We start from the raw sequence: 19,805 nt of genomic DNA on the forward strand, positions 1-19,805 counted from the left end.
AGAGACTGCTGAGTCTCTCTGGGAGACTCATGGGGTTTGCTCTTCTTTGGCTATCAGTGGTTTGCTTATTAATGGAATTAGGTTTTCTATGGGAGTTAGTGTGTATAATAAATGAGTTAGCAAGCCTATATTTGGGTTTATTTTCTATAAGTTTATTTTACTCTAAAAGGTTTGTTTCCATTTTATATATAAAATGCCACTGTATATAGTTTTGCCACTGTATATAGTTTGCCACTGTATATAGTTTTGAGGTTTCTAATGGTTTTCTATTTTTATAGTTGTATTAAATGGTGGTAGTCTAAATGGTTTAGGTTGCCAAAAGTGCCTTGTAGATTTAGGTCTATGTTTTCTATTCTGATTTGGTCTATTTACGTTAGGTGTTGGCCTTTTTGTCTATATACACGAGTGTTAAAGCCATAACCTCTATCTTGACTCAGTTCCTCAGCTGATCTTATCAAGCCAATTAGTTCTCTTGTGTCTCTGGCACCTGCAAATACTGTAAATGATGCCGTTCTATTGTGTGGGGACACAGATTTTAGACTGACCTTTAAAATTTTTCTGTTGTTTCCACATATAGCAGTGAGGATGTCTGTCCTCTATCTTAAATCATATTTAATAGTCCTAATTTCATTGTTGTGTTAGTAGTTTTCCCTGCTGTTTTCCATGGAAAATGTTTTAAGGGATAATATATTAGGTATAGGCCATCTTAATTTCCAGATTGCTGCTACCCAAGATCTTTTAAAAATAGTATTATTTTGTCCAAATGCTCTAAGGTGTCGATTCAGTTTAGCATCAGTGGTGACAGCTCCAAGTTGTACAATCTCTGCTCCCGTAAGGACCATGTTTTTTCTTCAGGTCAAAAATCTAATAGCCAGTGGGTTTCTGTGTCCATTTAAATTTGTTGGAATTCTAACTTTTGTCATTTCTTCTCTGGTATAAGCTTGCTCTTCAGTGCATCTGATTGGTTCCATTTTCTCATTTGTTGTAGTTTTGTCTGCCTTTATGGGCCTGGCTTCTAGTTATTTAAAGTTACTGGGGTCAAAAGGGTTAAAATAATCCTCATCCTCAGGTAGATTGGTGCCTTTAGGATTAGGAGGTGCCTTTTTCCTTAGGAGGAAAAGGATCTGGGTTTCTTTCTACTCTGGAGATCACTTTTTGTGCAGGCACGTTTTCTTTCTGCCTATTGGCATCTATGTTACTTAATGTTCCTAAAAAGGGTACTGGGATGTCTTCCTGAGTTGCTCTTTTTAATACAGAATATAACTCCCTGGGTTGGGTGATCAGGCCAATATCTGGAATTTCCTTAATTTTAAGTTTTGTCTGGACTGTCTTCAATAGTTCTCCAGGGATCCTCAGAAATTAATATATAAACAATTCGACCCCTAAACCACCTCTTAGGTGATTTTGGTAAAGCTAGTGAGTGAGGCATATTAATTATTGGCCTCCTGTTGCTCACACCTGTGTTTTAAATAGGTTTTATTGTAGAAACCTGCTGTTGGGGTGCAAACAGGGTATGTGTGGGCAATGTAAGTCAGGGTAGCCAGGCACCTACTGTAGAAAGTTTTGGCAGAAGCCTGGTCACAGGAGCAGGCTTTTGGGGGTACAAGTCATCTGCCTAACTTCAAGCCCTAATGTGTGTGTAGTCCGTCTGGGGAAGAGCTGGAGGAAACTAAACTGCCCTGCCAGGGTCCTGACAGGCAGACTGGCAGGTGTAGCCTCTAATAAGGGACACCTGGGAGCTTTCATTCCTGAACTCCAGAATTCATCAGGAAGCCAGTCCAAATAGAGACTGAATGTCACCAGTTTAAAGGCGATGCCTCCTCTGCCCAGGAGGGATATAGGTAGTTGGGGACCAGATGGTTCTCCATAGGCCTGGGGGGCCTGGGATTCCCAAGGCTGGCTGACAGATACATACTATGCACGCATGGCCTGTGCAGGCCATGATAGCTGGGGAGCTGGAAGAGTGTAAGTGTCAGGAGTACATATTCCTCCTAAAGGCAGATCTGGAGGAATATGAACTGCCTCGTCAGGGCACCGCCAGGCAGGCTGGTCAGGGTACCTTTCATTAAGAGATACTTGGGAGCATTGATTATTGGTTTTTGGGAGGAAATTTTTTTCTTTACCCTTCGATAGTCTTCTAACTGATCTAAGAAAGCTTAATAGGAGAAAAAAACCTCTGAAGTTTTATGTGTATACAGAGGCCTGATGATGAAATTAAGACCCAAAACATGACCACGTCATGCTTGTTTTATTCAAAGAAACATAAATCTGTAATTGACAGGACAAACAAAATTTATATTCTGGAGCTTAGTGAAGAATTCTAAACAGGATTTGGGCTGAAGAAGTAAAGTATTTTGATTACACAGCCTTCTTGGTTCTGAATTCCCTGGCTCTGATGGTTAGGATGTCTCTTTTATCTGGTATGGGGAGAGTGCCTCTCACATGGGAGATACATTTCCTGCTGTTTGGAGATAAAGGAGTGCCAGAGTGTTCTTCATACAGTAGCCAATTTTTAGTAACTTTAAATCAAAATAATCAGTATGTCAAAGGGGCACATTTGTGGGGGGATGGTGGGCAGCTGGCCTTTAGCTATGGTTTCCTCCTCTGAAATTTCCCTGGAAGTTTTGCAAACTAAAATCTAAGGTTTTGCATACTAAAATTGGTAGACTGTTCCTCTCGTTGAACCCGTCTCTTTGTCCTGACAATAGGTCAGTTCAGTTAAACTCATTTCAGGAGGCAGTGTGCAGATGTTTTCTCAAAGTTAGGCCTGTGGTTCAAGTAATCAGTAATACGTAATCTGATGAAATAAGAGTCATTTCAATGGAAACAAAATAAAACACTGGCTAAAGACTGGAACACATTATAAGTCAATTTCTAAATTATGAGGGTAGCCAGTTGAGATGATTTCCAGATGTCAGGATCAAGTATTTTTATAGGTAGTGAAGGCAGGCAATGGCATATTGGTAGATTTTTTTTTTTTTTTTTTTTTTTTGGTGTTTGAATGTCTGGTGATTTTTGTTAGTGGCCACAAAATGGCTGCCAGCACCAAGAGTATTCATACATGAAGCTGTTGTGGTTATTTCTCTAAAGTTTATATAAAGTCATTCATATTCAGTTTGGAAGGCTTCAAGAAAAAGGGAAGTTTTAGTTTTCAATGATTTCAAGTCAAAAGGATAGGAGAAAATTGGAAAAATTACTTTGAAGAGTTGTATCCAGACTTTAGAAGAAACTAGAGTAATTCAGGATCAAGTCTAGCTTACAGGTAGAAATCAAAACCTTAATAATAGTGAGCAGAATTAGAATCTGATATCCAAAAGTATGTATTATAGTTTCAATTGAAATGTAATTTTTCTCTCTATAATTACTCTCATTTCTACCAGTAATAGGAAGACTAATTTGTTTGCAAATTAACTCCAGTTTCAATAAATCTAGCTTGCTTATTTATACAAGTGCAACAAGAATAGCAATCGATCATATATGCACTTTAAAAATCTGCTTGGCTGAGGTCACGATCTCGCGGTCCATGAGTTCGAGCCCTGCATCAGGCTCTGGGCTGATGGCTCGGAGCCTGGAGCCTGTTTCCGATTCTGTGTCTCCCTCTCTCTCTGCCCCTCCCCCGTTCATGCTCTGTCTCTCTCTGTCCCAAAAATAAATAAAAAACGTTGAAAAAAAATTTTTTAAAAATCTGCTTGGCTGGGACTTTTCATAAGGAATCCCAGACTGACGTTCTAAAAGCCTCTTGAGACGAAGAGGCCAAGTCGACTACTTGCCATCATACTCCACCTGCAGTACTTGATGTTTGGGTTAATTCCTGTCTTCTTGAGTTCTCTCAAAATATCCTGAGTTTCCTACACCTGCTAGGAAGTGACCTTCATTCATCTGGTAAAGCCGCCGGGATCCCTGTAAGCAAGGTATGAGGCCAATATTTCCAAGGAGTTTTATTGGCTTCAGAAAGTCAATCTGACTTAAAGCTGTCTGGTCATATCTCAGTCTACGCATGTCTCTCTCAAATAGGACATTCAAGTCAAAGCCTTGATAACATAACCAATCTTACCAATTGTGTCCTGTCACAGAGACTAGATTCTTATTGAACACATGCAAATAAATATATTGCCCTGAAGATATGAAAATACTCCCTGGGAGTTTCTGATTCTAGAGGGATCAGGTAGGGAGAAAAAGATAAATGTTTCAATCCTGCTTACAAAGGTATAATTACCAAATTAGTATAAGTTATAATTACCTAAGAGGAGAGGTTTTCGTATATTTGGAAAAGATGAAATATCCAGTAATATTTCAAGCAAAACATAAAAAAGTAAAATTATCCTCCTCAGTTTGTTCAGTACTGTGTAACTGATTTTGATTTTTTGTTAGCAGTTGTGTGAAGCCGTCAGTTTCTTCATTAGAGTTCTATAAATCCTTACATAATTCAATGGTATGCTCTTAAAGTTATTAGAGACCTGTATTCTATAGTACCTCTCAGAATCTTTCCTTTGAATCTCTTTCAAAATGAAGCACTTTTGTAAAAATAATTCTTTATCAAAATAAAAGAAGAATTCTCTAAATTACAAAGAGTCTCAACAAATGGCAATGGTCAAAGATCTGATTTAAGTTCATTATAATGCAATAAATAAAGAAATTTGGTTATTTCTGCGATATACAGCATTTCAAGATAGTAACTAGACTTATAAGTGATAACATGGATAATATCAGATTTCCAGGAGTTTCATTCAATTTATAGAATACTTATTTTAGTAACCCATATTTACACAAATACAATTTAAGAAGGTTTAGCAACTCTTATTTGACATTGCTTCCCATGTGATTTCACATACCTAATTTATTTAATCTCTCTTTTATGAGAAGAGTAAGTATTTTGAATCGTTCCAGGGACTTGCTGAAAAATTTCAAAGATAGCTTGTGGTCAAAAGACTTCATCTAAAATTTTTCTTAATGTTTATTATTTATTTTTTTTTATTTTTTTTTTTATATTTTTTTTCAACGTTTTTTATTTATTTTTGGGACAGAGAGAGACAGAGCATGAACGGGGGAGGGGCAGAGAGAGAGGGAGACACAGAATCGGAAACAGGCTCCAGGCTCCGAGCCATCAGCCCAGAGCCTGACGCGGGGCTCGAACTCACGGACCGCGAGATCGTGACCTGGCTGAAGTCGGACGCTTAACCGACTGCGCCACCCAGGCGCCCCTCTTAATGTTTATTTTTGAGAGCGAGCAAATGAGAGCAAGAGTGTGAGCAGGAGAGGGGCAGGGAGAGAGAGGGAGACAAAGGATCCGAAGCAGGCTCCAGGCTCTGAGCTGTCCTCACGGAGCCTGACGCAGGGCTTGAACCCACACACCAGGAGATCATGACCTGAGCCAAATTTGGACGCTTAACTGACCGAGCCACCCAGAAGACTTTACTGTTGAACTTAGTTTTGAGAAGTTTGTCAAAAAATATCAAAAGGTGTGGAAATTTGATAGGATCACAGATCACTGTGACCCGAAGACTTCACAAGTAAATACAGAAAGTTAAATTGTTATAAAAATTCTTAGCTCTTTTAATATTAAATAGACTCAGATTTTTAAAAGTAACCAAACATTTGATAAAGATAAAGCATAGAACATTTGCTTTCTAGGTAGATGACACTGTTAAAGAAAAATCTCTGCTTACAATTTCTTATTGTAATCAGACCAGTAATCTAAGAACACTTTGGTCTTTTAACAGCAAGACAACAACAAAACCCACAAATTCTAGTTTTGTACCAGCTTACTTTCTACATTGACACATAGTGTTACATTCGTTTCAGGTGTACAAGAGTGATTTGACAACTCTCTATGTCGTGCTATGCTCCCCACACGTGTGGCCACCATCTGTCATCATACAGTGCTATTACAATGCCACTGACTGTCTTCCTGTGCTGTGCCTTTTATCCCCATGACTTATTTACTCCATAACTGGAAGCCTGGGTCTCCCACTCCCCTTTCCTCTTTTTGCCCATTCCCCACCGCCCTTTCTGGCAACCATCATTTTGTATGCTGCATTTATTCTTCTGTTTCTGCTTTTTGTTCACTTAGTCATGTGTTTTCTTTCTACATTCCACATATAAGTGAAATCATACGGTATTTGTATTTCTCTGACTTATTTCACTTAGTATAACATCTTCTGGGTCCATCCATGTTGTCACAAATAGCAAGATTTCATTCTTTTTTTATGGCTGAGTAATAATATACTACATGTTCTTTATTCACGCATCTACCAACAGACACTTGGGTTTCTTCCGTATCTTGACTAGTGTAAAAAATGCTGCATTAAACATAGGAGTGCATATATCTTTTCCAATTAGTGTTTTTATTTTCTTTGGGTAAATACTGGATCATATGGTCTTTTTATCTTTAATATTTTAAGGAATCTCCATATGGTTCCCACAGTGGCTGCACCAATTTTGTTCCCACCAACAGTGCATGAGAGTTCCTTTTTCTCCACATCCTAACATTTCTTTTTGATTCTACCATTCTGATAGGTATAAGGTGATATCTCATTGTGGTTTTGATTTGCATTTTACTGATGATTAGACACGTTTAGCATTTTTCATGTATCTGTTGGCCATCTGTATGTCTTTTTTTGGCAAAAATGTCTATTTAGGTCTTCTGCCCATTTTTAAATCAGATTTTTTTTTAGTGTTGAGTTGTATGAATTCTTTATATATTTTTGATATTAACCCTTTATTGGATATATAACGTGCAAATGTCTTCTCCTATTTAGTATATTGCCTTTTCATTTGTTGATGGTTTCTTTCACTGTGAAAAAGCTTTTCATTTTTGTGTAGTCCCAATAATTTGTTGTTTTTCTTTTCTTCTTCTTCTTCTTCTTTTTTGTTTTGCTTTTGTTTCCCTTACCTGAGAAGACATATCTACAAAAATGTTGCCAAGACTGATGTCAAACAGATTAGTGCTTGTGTTCATTTCTAAAAGGATTTTATGGTTTCAGGTCTCACAGTTAGGTCTTTAATTCACTTTCAGTTTATTTTTAGGTATGGTGTAAGAAAGCAGTCCAGTTTAATTATTTTGCATGTTGCTGTCCTGTTTTCCCAGCACCATTTATCGAAGAGACTGTCTTTTCCCCATTTTATATTCTTATCTCCTTTGTCATAAATTGACCATATAAATTTGGGTTTATTTCTTGGCTCTCTGTTCTGTTTCATTGATATATGTGTCTATTTTTGTGCCAGTAACATACTGTTTTGACTACTACAGCTTTGTAGGAGGTCTTGACATCTGGGATTGTGATATCCATTTTTTTCTTCTTTTTCAATATTATTTTGGCTATTCAAGGTTTGTTGTGGCTTCATACAAATTTTAGGATTATTCTAGTTCTGTGAAAAAATGTTTGTATTTAATGATCCTTTAAATGTATTGTTGAATGTGGTTTGTTAATATTTTGTTGAGTATTTTTGTGTCTGTTCATCAGGGATATTGGTCTGTAGTTTTCTTTTTTTTGTAGTGTCTTTGTCTGGTTTTGGTATTAGGGTAATGCTGGTCTTATAGAATGAATTTGGAAGATTTTCTTTCCTTTTATGTGTTTTTGAATACTTTGAGAAGAATAGTTATTAAATCTTCTTTAAGTGTTTGGTAGAATTCACTTGAAGCTACCTGGTAATGGACTTTGGTGATAGTTTTTCAATTACTGATTCACTTTCATTACTAGTAATTGATCTATTCAGATTTTTTGTTTCTTTCTGATTCAATTTTAGTAGATTGTATGTTTCCAGGAATATTCAGTTCTTCTATGTTGTCCAATTTGTTGGCATGTAATTTTTATAGCAATCTCTTATAATCCTTTGTATTTCTGTGGTGGTGGTTATTACTACTTCATTTCTGATTTTATTTTTTTCACCTTTTTTTTGATGAGTCTGGCTAAAGGTTTATCAATTCTATCTTTTCAAAGAATCAGCTGTTTTCATTGATCTTTTAAAAATTGTTTTTCTAGTCTATTTCATTTATTTTGCTCTGATCTGTATTATCTCCTTCCTTCTACTAACCTTAGGATTTGTTCTTTTTCTAGTTACTTTAGGTATAAGGTTACATGGTTTATTTGGGATTTTTCTTGTTTCTTGAGGTGGGACTGTATCCTTTTATAAGTATACTTTGCTCTTAAAATTGCTTTTGCAGTGTTCCAAAGATTTTGAACTGTTGTTTTCATTTTCATTTATTTCCATGTATTTATTTCCTCTTTTAATGTTTTCATTGACCCCTTGGTCATTTAGTAGCATATTGTTTCCACATATTTGTGTTTTTTCCATTTTTTTTCCTTGTGATTGATTTCAAGTTTCATACTCTTGTGGTCAGAAAAGATGTGTGATATAATTTCAATCTTCTTAAATGTATTGAGATTTGTTTTGTGGTCTAATATGTGATCTCTCCTGGAGGATGTTCCATGTGCACTGGAAAAGAAGGTGTATTCTACTGCTTTAGGATAAAATATTTTGTCTATCTCTTAAAGTCAATCTGGTCTAATGTGTCACTCAAAGACACTGTTTCTCATTGATTTCTGCCTGGACAGTATACCCATTGATGTAATTGGGATGAAACGTCCCCTAGTATTTTGTATTACTACCAATTTCTCCCTTTATGTCTCTTAATATTTACTCTATTTAGGTACTCCAATGTTGAGTGCATATTTACAATTATTATGTTTTCTTGTTGGATTGATCACTTATTATGTAATGCCCTTCTTTGTCTCTTGTTTCAGTCTTTGTTTTAAAGTGTATTTTGTCTGGTATAAGTATTGCTACCTTGGTTTTTTGGTTTTTTTTTCCCTTTCATTTGCATGAAATATCTTTTTCCATCCTTTTACTTTCATTGTGTAGGTGTCTTAGGTCTGATGGAGTCTCTTGTAGGCATCAGATAGGTGAGACTTGATTGTTACTCCCCCTTCCATCACCCTATGTCTTTTGATTTGAGCATTTAGACTATTAACATTTAAAGTCATTATTGATATATATGTACTTATTGCCATCGTGTTGTTTTCTGGCTTCTTGTGTGTGTGTGTGTGTGTGTAGATCTGTATTCCTTTCTTTTATTGCTCTTTCCTTGTGATTAATTTCTGTAGTGTCCTGTTTGGTTTTCTTTCTCATTTTTTTGTGTATCTATTAGAAGTTTGGAGTTTGTGGTTACTGTGAGATTTATATATAACATTCTAACTTTATAGCAGTCTATATTAAATTGATGGTCACTTAAGTTTGAACACATTCTAAAAGAACATTTTTACTACCCTTCCATGTTTTATGTGTCTGTTGTCATATTTTACATAATTTTATTCATAATTTTCTTCTAATTATGGCCTTTTCTTTTTTCCTTAAAGAACTCCTTTAACTTTTGCTTGTCTGGGAAACTCTACCTCTCCTTCACTTCTGAATGGTAACTTTGCTGGGTGTTCTTGGTTGTAGATTTGTTTCTTCCAGCTCTTTGAATATATCATGCCACCCCCTTCTGGCCTGCAAAGTTTCTTCTGAAAACAATCAGCTGGACAGCCTTATAGGGTTTCCCTTGAACATAACTTTTTGCTTCTCACTGCTTTTAAAATTCTCTATCTTTAACCCTTGACCTTTTTTTTTTAATTGGGCAAAGAACTTTATTAACCTTGTTTCAAACTTTATTTCCAGGCTTCTTCAGCTTAATTAGCTGCAAAGAATGAATTGTGTGTAAGTCAAAACCGAACAGAGCTGCAATGTCCAAGGGGCTTGGGTTTAAAAATATTAGCTATCTATATTAATTTTAGCAGAGCCATAAACAAAATTTTAAAAAGCAGTCACAATACAAAAGAGCAGCTCCCAGTCACTCCAAGTTTTATCTTCTTCAGAAGTTGACTCAATTCAGTTTGCTTCATTCTTGGAAGATTCATCAAAATTCTCCATAAGATCTGGAACTTCATCATCCTCCTCCTCTCCTGTAGCAAGTGGCCCTTTTCTAGCTACACGTTGTTTGCACAGCACTTCAGCCAGTCTTCTTAGACTAGTCAGACTGTCCACGCCAAGTTGGTTTAAGATACTGGGTAGCATTTCTGTCAGCTGCTCTGTCTCAGCGTGGCCTGTAATTGTGAAAGTGCCAGGGTTGCCTGAACTTCGGGTTGTTAAAGTAGATCACTGCTCCTTGGTTTGTGAACACATTCAATTCTTCAATACCAGAGATATTGTTTACCCCTAACTTCTTTAAGGAAAACTGAAGTTGTTTTTTTTTTTTTTTTTTTTTTTGTATCATCTGCTGTAGCCATTCTATGAACCACCTTCTTCTTTCAGTGAGCAGCTCCCTTTCCACCAATGCACACCTTGCTTGCAGTTTGGCGACTTTCTCCTGGTTCATGATAGTTTCTTTCATCTTGCTGGAGTGGAAATAGGACCCGGGGTTGGCACTCAGGGGTCTTGGGTGGACCAGTTGGCATCAGGTACACACAGGGACACAAGATGGCCTAACTTTTGACATTTTAATTATTATGTATGTTGGTGTGGAGGCTCTTGAATTCATCTTGTTTAGAACTCTGTTCTTCCTGACTCTGGATGTGTTTTCTTCCTCAAATTTGGGAAGTTTTCAGCTATTATTTCTTCAAATACATTTTCTGCCTCTTTTTCTCTCTTCTCTGTCTGGGACCCCTATAATGTAAATGTTTGTTTACTTGATGTTGTCCAAGAGATCCTTTATCCTCATTAAAAAAATTTTTTTTTTCCTTTTAACTGTTCAGCTTAGGAGTTTTCATTACTCTGACTTCAGATCACTGGTCCATTATTCTGCATCTGCTAATGTACTGTTGATTCCCTCTAGAGTACTTTTATTTCCGTTATCGTGGTCTTCAACTCTGATTAGTTCCTTTATGTTTTCCATCTTTTTGTTGAAGCTCTTACTCAGTTCTTCCATTCTTTTCTCCAGTCCAGTGAGCATCTTTATAATCATTACTTTAAATGTCTTCTCGGGCATGTTGCTTATCTCCATTTCATTTAGTTTTATTTCTGAGGCTTTGTCTTGTTCTTTCATTTGGAGCACATTCTTCTATCCCTTCATTTTGCTGGACTTTCTGTGTTTGCTTCTTTGAATTAGATGGAACAGCTACTTCTCTTAAACTTGAGAAAGTGGTCTTGTGTATGGTCAACCCCTATGTAGATTATGTGTGCCTGGTGACTTTGGCTGGTTGGCTGGAACTGTGGCTGGTATGGGGGTCCTGGGGTATACCATCCTGGGCCTGTCCTGGTGGGATGGCCACAGCTGATGTGGGCATGAGATTGGTGGTCCTAGGGTTCTCTGTGCAGAGGGTGCCCTGGAAGGATGGATAAAGTTGAAATGGGTGCAAGCTGGAGTGTCCTGGGGTGCTCAGCAAAAGGGGGGCCCTGGTGGGGCAGCGGAAGCAGAGGCAGGCCTAAGCTGGGAGGTCCCAGAGTGCTCTGCACCAGAGATGCCCTACAAGTCATCTGGAGCCAAAGTGGTATGGTTCTGGAGTGTTCTGGCATGCTTTACCTCTCTGTCACCTTGGTGACATGGCTGGAGCTGTAGTAAACACTGCCCAGGGCTAGGCTGGTGTGCACTGCACTGGGGACACTTTACTGAGATGACTGGGACAGGTGTGGGCTAGGGGCTCCAGGCCCAAGAGGTGGTAGGCCAGCCGAGACACCTGGACGCTGCTTCCATCCTTTCTACCAAGGTGGAGAAGGAACATAAACGGTGGTACTCGCCAGCCCCTCTGACCCAGAGTTCCAACCACTCTCTTTCCATCTGGCAGAGTTCTAGGGCTGGATCTTCTATATTCTAGCTGCTCTTGAAACCACAGCTTTCTGTCAGTACCCAGGGGACCTGGGGCTGGTGTGTGGTAGGGGCCCAGGGTTCACTGAGGACATAGAAGGACAGCTATGGCTCTGGACGCTGCTTCCATCTGCGTTATCAGGGTGGCTGGGGAATGTAAACCAAGGTGCTCAGCAGCCTGTTGGACCCACAGAGTTCCAGAACACCCCTCACCACAGGGCGGGTTTCTAGGGCTAGTTCCTTTATATTCTAGTTGATCTTTGGAACTGTAGGTTTTTTTTGTTTGTTTGTTTGTTTGTTTGTTTTTGTTTTTTCTGTGCAAACAGATCTGTTCATAATCCCTTGGGTACTGTTCCTCCTTGCTGCAATCTATAGCATCAAAGTGAGAGTTCCTTTCTTCCAGTGTCTCCATCTTTCCTGCCCTTCTCTCAGTCTTTGATTGTGCAGGAGCTTCTCAGCCCTCAGTTCTTCAGAGGGAATTACTCTAGCAATAGGTGTATATTTGGTGTGTCTGCGGAGGAGGTGAGTTCAGGATCTTACATCACAATCTTAAACCAGAGCCTGTAAGTTCACTAAAAAAATTTTTTTAATGTTTATTTTTTAGAGAGTGAGCAAGCACAAGTAGGGGAAGAGCAGGGAGAGAGAAAAGGAGAGACGCAGAATGTGAAGCAGGCTCCAGGCTCCGAGCTGTCAGCACAAAGCCAACACAGGGCTCAAACCCATGAACCTTGAGATCATGACCTGAACCAAAGTTGGACGCTTAACTGACTGAGACACCCAGGTGCCCCTAAATAAATTCATTTTAATCTTAATCTACAATTCTTTTAAAGATTCCCTTTTCACAAACCTTTTATAACTTCCTCTTTTATATTCAGATTTTTGTCCTAAGTTTTTCCTTTTTAAATAACCAGCCTCATGTTAGGACGAGATTACTTTCTTTCTCCAACCAAAAATGCATTTCCATTCCTCATACCTTCTTCTACCAAAAGCACACATTTTACTAGAGATGTTTCCCTTATTTTTTATATATACTCATGTGTATTAGACTTAACTCTTAGAAGTGTAATTTCTAGTAAAATCTAGGTAGTGTGAATCTGTTACGCCAGCATTTTTTAGATTGGCAAATTTATGAATACATTTCTAGAAACATGTGCTTCTTTATAATACAATCTTTCAATGAAGCACAAAAATATTTAGTAACCGATCCAAATATATCTTTAGTTTCTCTGTATTAAGGAAGCCAAAACTAAGTAAACCTATATTCAGTAATTAATATTTAATTTTATCTTATTTGGAAATGATCTAGATATTCAATGAATTTAACTTAACTCATCCTGTAACAAAATTTTAAAGTTTCAGGTTATCAAAAACATTGGGCAACCATTGAAAAGTTTACCTAAAAGCTTTTTAACTTTACAGGTATTCAATTTACTTATTTTTAACAGCTATGTTTAGATCATCCACAAAAACTTCATGTGATTTCAGACAAAATTAACCATTCTCCCAAGCTATTTTGTTGTTGAAAAATTTTGCAGCCTATATAATATGAAATTATTTAACTTTTAGTAACTGAGCAGAGTAGATGTTTTCACTTACAGGTCTATTTTAATTAACTCAAAAACCTTAAATTATTTGTAATGCCAAATATTTACCAGGTCATATGAACCTGAAATTTATTCGGATTAAGTTTGTATCTTATTTTGGAGAGTTTATGAATACTAAATTTATACAAATGCTTGTTAAATAGAGATGTTTTACAAATTTTGGCAGTAACATCCAGGAACAAAAAAATATCCTACCTCTAAATGACATACACACATACGCATATAGACAAATACATCTCAGAGCTTTGTTTTAAAACAATATAAAACTTACCAGTTTTTGAATCGTAGGGGGAATATTAATTTACTCAGATGATTCAAGTAATTTGCTATTTTTGGAGAGGTCTTTTAGGACTGGTATTTGTCCCTGGAAGTAATCTTCTAGAAGCTGTGATCTATAGTTTGGGCAAGAGTACTAATTGCACTTTCTATTTTTAACAAGGCCTCTTTCCTTCCATTTTTTTCTTTTTCATTTTCAAGAGATTGTGGGCTGTGTTTACACTTCAAAGACACAATGAAATCTATAACTTTAAGGGACAGAGAAGAAATCTAAGTTTGTTAAGTGCTTTAAGGACAGCTCAATTTTGTTCCAATGTCCTGATCTTTTATAATATCTCCAAGCATTTTGAGAGGAATAGGTCACTTTGGGGATTGGTAAAATAGGTGGGTTTTGACCTTTTTTCTAGATTTGCAGTTCTGGTTTTGTAGGGATTTGCAAGGCAAGAACTGTAATTACAACCTGAATATCAAGGGACTAACCCACCTCTCTAACTTCTTTCTGTCAGGGAGATTGAAAAGATTTATGCCTTTGTAAAGTCTGTGTACAGCATTTTGAATACACAGTTCTGCCTTGGCTTTGAATATTGGCCTTTAGCTGATGATTTGTAGGAGGGCCTAGGAGAAATTTTCGTCATCTGTTTTCTCTGTGATGGGGTGCTGTGAATCGTCATGAATCTTTCTAATTTTTCTCTAAATTTGGTAGGATCTTCTAAAAGATTTGCTGTCCAGGGGACACGAATTTCTTTTTAGTGGGGAGTTTAGGATATATGTGCAAAGGACAATGCATGAGAATGCCTGAAGCCAGGAGAGCCTGATTGCAGAGCCCTAAAAAGTAGAAGGAATTACAAAGACCACCTTCTGCTAAATTTACTTTCTGGTTTTCAGGATTTACATGAGTAACCTGTATAATTTGGCCTAAAGATTAGGCCAGAGTGCTCTCTGTAAATCCTGGAGGAAGAAGCAGTTGGGAGGCCAGAGATTTTGAGAAGGAAACTTTACGTTGAATGTAGATATTAAAATGAAAAATCAGAAATTAGACTTATTAAAGGAGTCTGTAAGACCAGCCATTCTATAAAGCTTTTTTTCTTTCTTTAAAGGATCCATCATCTGGCCATTGATGAATAGGATCTTCTTAATCTTAATGATGACCCAGACCAATAAACATTTTTTTAATGGAAAGACCCTGAGGCAACTTTTCAGTCTGAGATTATGGACACAGAGGTGCCCTTGGCCCTCATTATTGAAAAGTTTTTGCCCGAAAATAGTATAAGAAAACAAAGGCCTTCATTGTACCAGAAGTAAGAATGGTGTAATCAAGATAGTTTCTCTGGTCTCCTGTGAAAATATGACACCTCTCCAGTCACAGACATGCTAGTCCATGACACTGAACAGGCACTACTGGAATGGTACATTCCAGCACTAACATAACAAGCAACAAAGGCTGAGATGAAAAATGTGTTTTATGGGCTGGGACCCCTTACGAGAAACTCCCCTGAGAGCTGGAATGGCCAGAAAAAGAATGTTGCTTATAACTGCGTACCTTTAAACAGCCTATTTGGCCACCAAGGTGCACTCAGATAGTGCATCCTCTGGATGATGGAGACCAGAGGGAATATTCTCACCAGTCACAAAGCCAAGCTCTCAAGTATATCAAGACAGACAAAAGGAAAAGCCTTGTGGATTTTTTTTTTTTTTTTTTCATAGAGGACCCACAGCAAAGTTTGTCTAAACAGATGCTGGTTCAGACAGCAGGACCTATACCTGTAAGGACCTATACCTGCATTCTTTCCCTATAGTAATTCTTTTTTATGAAGCAAAAAAGCGATTCCATCTCTAGGAGGAGTTGAATTATTCAAACCAAGAGTCGTCCATCAAATTTACAAGAGTTGCTAAGTCCAAGGAACTGGTTACACAAATATTTTCTTCTGCTAATCTAAAGTTAGAGAAAAAGGCCTCTCCCCACTCTTGCTTTGTCAGACACTGAAGGCAGAGAACCAGAAAGCTATTGTGGTAAAGATTCTTACCTTCTGCCAGCTGTTGATCAGTGTGTTGGCATCTCTCAGCTGCAGCAGCCTCAAAGCAAACAGTATCCAGTCTGGGAAATTTATCCCGCCCCTACGCCAACTGATGGGGTAGACCATTTTTTCTCTACCTTTAGTTGACATGAGAAGATTCACATGAGAAAAAAGGAAAAAAAAGTCAAATTATGTGTGCATAGAGGCCCTAAGAAATCAATGACGAAGGCATGTAGGTTTTACATGTTTTAGACAAAGAAATATAAATCTGTGAGGAATGGACAGGACAAACAAAACTTATGTTCAAGAGCTTCAATTAGTAAAGAATTCTAAACAAGATTTGGGCTGAGGTAATAAATTAGTAAAAGTGACACAGTTTGTTTATAGAGGGTTTTTCAGCCCTGAATAATTACCTTTTTTCTGATGAGAAGAATATCTCTCCTCCTTCTGGTGCAGGGAGGGTACCTTTCACACAGGAGATGTATTCATTGCTTTCAGGCGACAAAGGAAGGTCACTGGCCATTTTTAAAGTAACTTTAATTCAAAATAATATCTCACTGTGGAAATTTTTGCGTGGCCTTCTCTGGGCCCCTCCACTGGTAAACCTGGGACCTCATCAGGCAGCCAGACCGAATGGAGACTTGCCAGTTTAATGCTGCTGTCTCAGAAAAATTTTCAGGAGGAGGGTTCCCTCTGCCCTGGAGGCCATGTAGGTAGTTTGGGACAACCGGTACTACACATTCCTGAAGGTTCTAGGCTGCCCAAGGCTGGAACTGCACAAGCACAGGCCAGGGAAGCCCGGGACCTGTTAAAAGGCAAGTGTCAGGAGGCTGGGTCACAGGAATGGGCTGTAGGGGGTACCAGGCATCTGCCTAATTGCAAACACTAACCTACATGAATGTGCGTATTCCCCCCTGAAGACAGAGCTGGAGGAAACTGAACTGCCTTGCCAAGGTGTAGATGGGCTGACTGATGGCATATCCTCCAACAAGAGACATCTGGGAGTCTTGGTTACTGGATTTGTTCTGGAAAGTCAGTCTTGTTTCTTCCAGCAATGCCTTTAAGGGGGAATACGCACATTTGTGTAGGTTAGGGCTTAGAATTAGGCAGATGCCATGGATCCTCAAAAGCCCACTCTTGAGATCTGAACTCTCCCAACGTTATCCATTTCCAGGTCCCTGCGTCCCCTGACCTGCATAGCTGGTGTTTGCTTAGTATGCAGCCCATTAGCCCACTGAGGGTAGCTGTGGCCCTCCAGGCCTGTGGAACTCAGGCCAGTTCCCAACCACCTACATAACCTCCAGGGCAAAGGGATCCCGCCCTCAAAAATCTTCTGTGGCAACACCTTTAAACTGGTGACAGTCAGTACATATTTGACTGGCTGCTTGATGGGATCCCGGGCCTCTCCAACAATCAAGGCTCCCAGGTGTCTCTTACTGAAGGGTACCTCATCTAGTTTGCCCAGCCCCACCCTGGCAAGGCAGTCCGGTTTCTTTCAGTGATGTCATCTGGGGGAATATGCACGTTTGTGTAGGTTAGGGCTTGGAATGAAGCAGATGCCTTAGGTCTCCACGATCCTGTTCCTGTGCCACAGCCTCTCCCGTTCGTGCCCATTTCCAGGTTCCCAGCTTACCTGACCTGCGTGGCCTGGGTATTCGCAGTTTATCCCCTTCAGGTTCCTTGAGGGATTCAGTTCCTTTAGACCCATGGAGCTTGGACCTTTCCCAAATAATGGCACAGTTTCTGCTATGTTGTGGGCCCACCATGAAAATCACCTGGAAGCAGCAGCCGGTGACTGGCAACAGTCCCCATTTGGGCTTGATTTCTGAGAGGTTTGGGACTTCTGCAACCTTAGACTGAAGGAACCTCTTATTAGATGATACCATGGCCAGCACTCCCAGACCTGCCCCACCAATGCAGGCCATTAATTCAAGCTCTGCCTTCAGGGAGTGAATTAGGTTAGGTTTGCATATATACATATGTCTTTTCTTCAAGAGATTCTCTTGTGACCCAGCCTGTCAAGACCATGACTATGTTTTAGGTCCCCGGCTACCCTAAACTGTGCAACACACTCATGTGCAGTTCATTTCCGTCAGCTGGCCTGAGACACCAGGATCCCTCCAGGTGGTTGGAGCTGGGGCCTGTCAACAGCCACCTGCATAGCCTCCAGGGAGAAATAAATCCATGCCACCACCCTTCATGAATCTGAGGTGACAAATTTAAACTGGCAACATTCAATCCCCATAAACAGGTCCCAGGTTTACCTGTAATCAAGACTCCCGGGTATCTCTTAAAGCCAACCTTTTAGCTTCCAGCTTAAACCAGGGGCTTCTGTGGGAGCCCTCATTGTTGGAAAAGCCCAGGACCCGATCAGACAACCAGTCCAAATTGCGACAGACTGTTGCCAGTTTAAATCTACCATTTAATGTTCAAGGGGTGGGCTTGCTGCACTCTGAGGCCATTAAAGGGGTTGGGGGCCACCCAGAGCTCCCTGGGCCTGAAGGCTAGGTGACAGAGTGTGGGTTGTACAGGCACAGGCCGCACAGGTCAGGGTAGCCAGACACATAAAACAGGGCAATGTTGGATGAGGCTAGGTCATAGGAGGAGGGTCATGGGGGGGTATAAGACATCAACCCTAATGCATAAAGGCCTAATTATCCACAGTGGCACATTCTGCTTAAAGACAGAGCTGTGGATTTTTCAACTGACTTGCAGGGGAGGAGCTAAAAGCACATGACAGGGTATCCTCCATTTGGAGACACCTTGGGGTCCTGGTTCCTAGAGAAGCATGGGACCCCATCAGGCAACAAAAAAGACAATGGTAACTATGCCTCACTCATTCACCCTACAAAATTGCTCGAGATGATTTGAGTGATATTTAACTGCAAAGATCCCTGGAGACCTATAAAACTTAAACTCCAGGTGTTGACCTGATCACCCATTTCAGTGAGTTCTAGCCTATATTGAAAAGAACTGAGGAAAACATTCCAGTGCTCTTATTAGGAGCATTGAGTAACAGATGTAGAGAGGAAAGTGTTGGCATAGAAAGTAATCCCCAGAGCAGGAAGAAACTAGTCCCTTTTCTCTTAAGGACACTAATCCACACCCCAGGAAAAGGATTATTTTAACCCCTTTGACCCTCATAAATTTAACGAAAAAGCCAGGCCTGTGAAAACAGACAAAACTAAAACAAATGAGAATATGGAACCAATCAGAGACACTGAAGAGCGAGCTTAGACAAGAAATGACAAACATTAGAATGGAATTCTAACAAATTGAAATGGACACAAGCTCAGCAGCTATTAGATTTATGGTCCAAAGAAAAACAAAACATGGTCCTTATTGGAACAGAGATTGTGCAACTTGGACTCATTACCACTGACGCTAAATTGAAACAACACCTTAGAGCATTTGGAGAAAATAATACTAATTTACAAAGAAACTTAGGGAGCAGCAACCTAGAGATTAAAATGGCCTATACCTAATATACGTTCCCTAAAACATCTCTATGGAAAACAGGGAAAACTATTAATAATAAAATGATGGCTGTTAACTATGATTAATGATAGGGGGCAGATACCCTCACCATTAATTATGGAAGCAACAGAACAAATTTAAAAGGTCAGTCTAAAAGCTGCACCCTGCAGGACAGAGCAGGATTATTCACAGTCTTTGCAGGTGCCAGAAACACAGGACTGACTGGCTTGATAGGAACAACTGAGGAACTAAGTCAAGATAAAGACTATGGCTTACACACACACACACACACACAGACACACACACACACACACAGACAAAACAGGCTGATACAATATATCAAATCAAAATAGACCAAATAGATCTACAGTTATAAGGTCCTATTAGCCTCTGAAACCATTTAGACCACCACCCTTTAGAACAAGTTATACAAATAGAAATCCAAATAGAAACCTCAAAAACTACATACAGTCTTAGAGAAATGGAAACAACCAAACCTTTAAGTAAATAAACTTACAGAATATAAACCCACATTTGGAGTCACTAACCTATTTATTGTAAACACTAGCTCCTTTATGAAACCTAATCCCATTAATAAGCAAGCCAGGGATTGCCAAAGAGAGCAAAACCCTATCAGCAGTCTCTGTCTCTAGG

General features: G+C 39.1%; 1 long non-coding RNA gene and 1 pseudogene across 2 annotated transcripts in view; both read right to left on the reverse strand.

Annotated features, from left to right (window-relative positions):
* The window catches only part of LOC131495513 (uncharacterized), a 45,298-nt gene that overhangs the window by 4,299 nt on the left and 21,194 nt on the right, over window positions 1-19,805 (reverse strand). Inside the window, exons 3-5 of one of the 2 annotated variants that reach the window (XR_009253995.1) lie at window positions 15,684-15,811; window positions 13,655-13,907; window positions 12,105-12,351 (exon numbers count right to left, since the gene is read on the reverse strand). This is a non-coding gene — a long non-coding RNA (uncharacterized LOC131495513). Of the gene's footprint in view, window positions 1-12,104; window positions 12,352-13,654; window positions 13,908-15,683; window positions 15,812-19,805 lie in introns of those variants that run through there. The other variant, XR_009253996.1, reaches the window with a different exon arrangement.
* On the reverse strand, window positions 9,038-12,054 carry LOC131495512 (transcription factor BTF3-like; annotated as a pseudogene).

This window comes from Neofelis nebulosa, chromosome 15 (assembly GCF_028018385.1).
Source record: "Neofelis nebulosa isolate mNeoNeb1 chromosome 15, mNeoNeb1.pri, whole genome shotgun sequence".
Classification (NCBI taxonomy): Eukaryota; Metazoa; Chordata; class Mammalia; order Carnivora; family Felidae; genus Neofelis; species Neofelis nebulosa.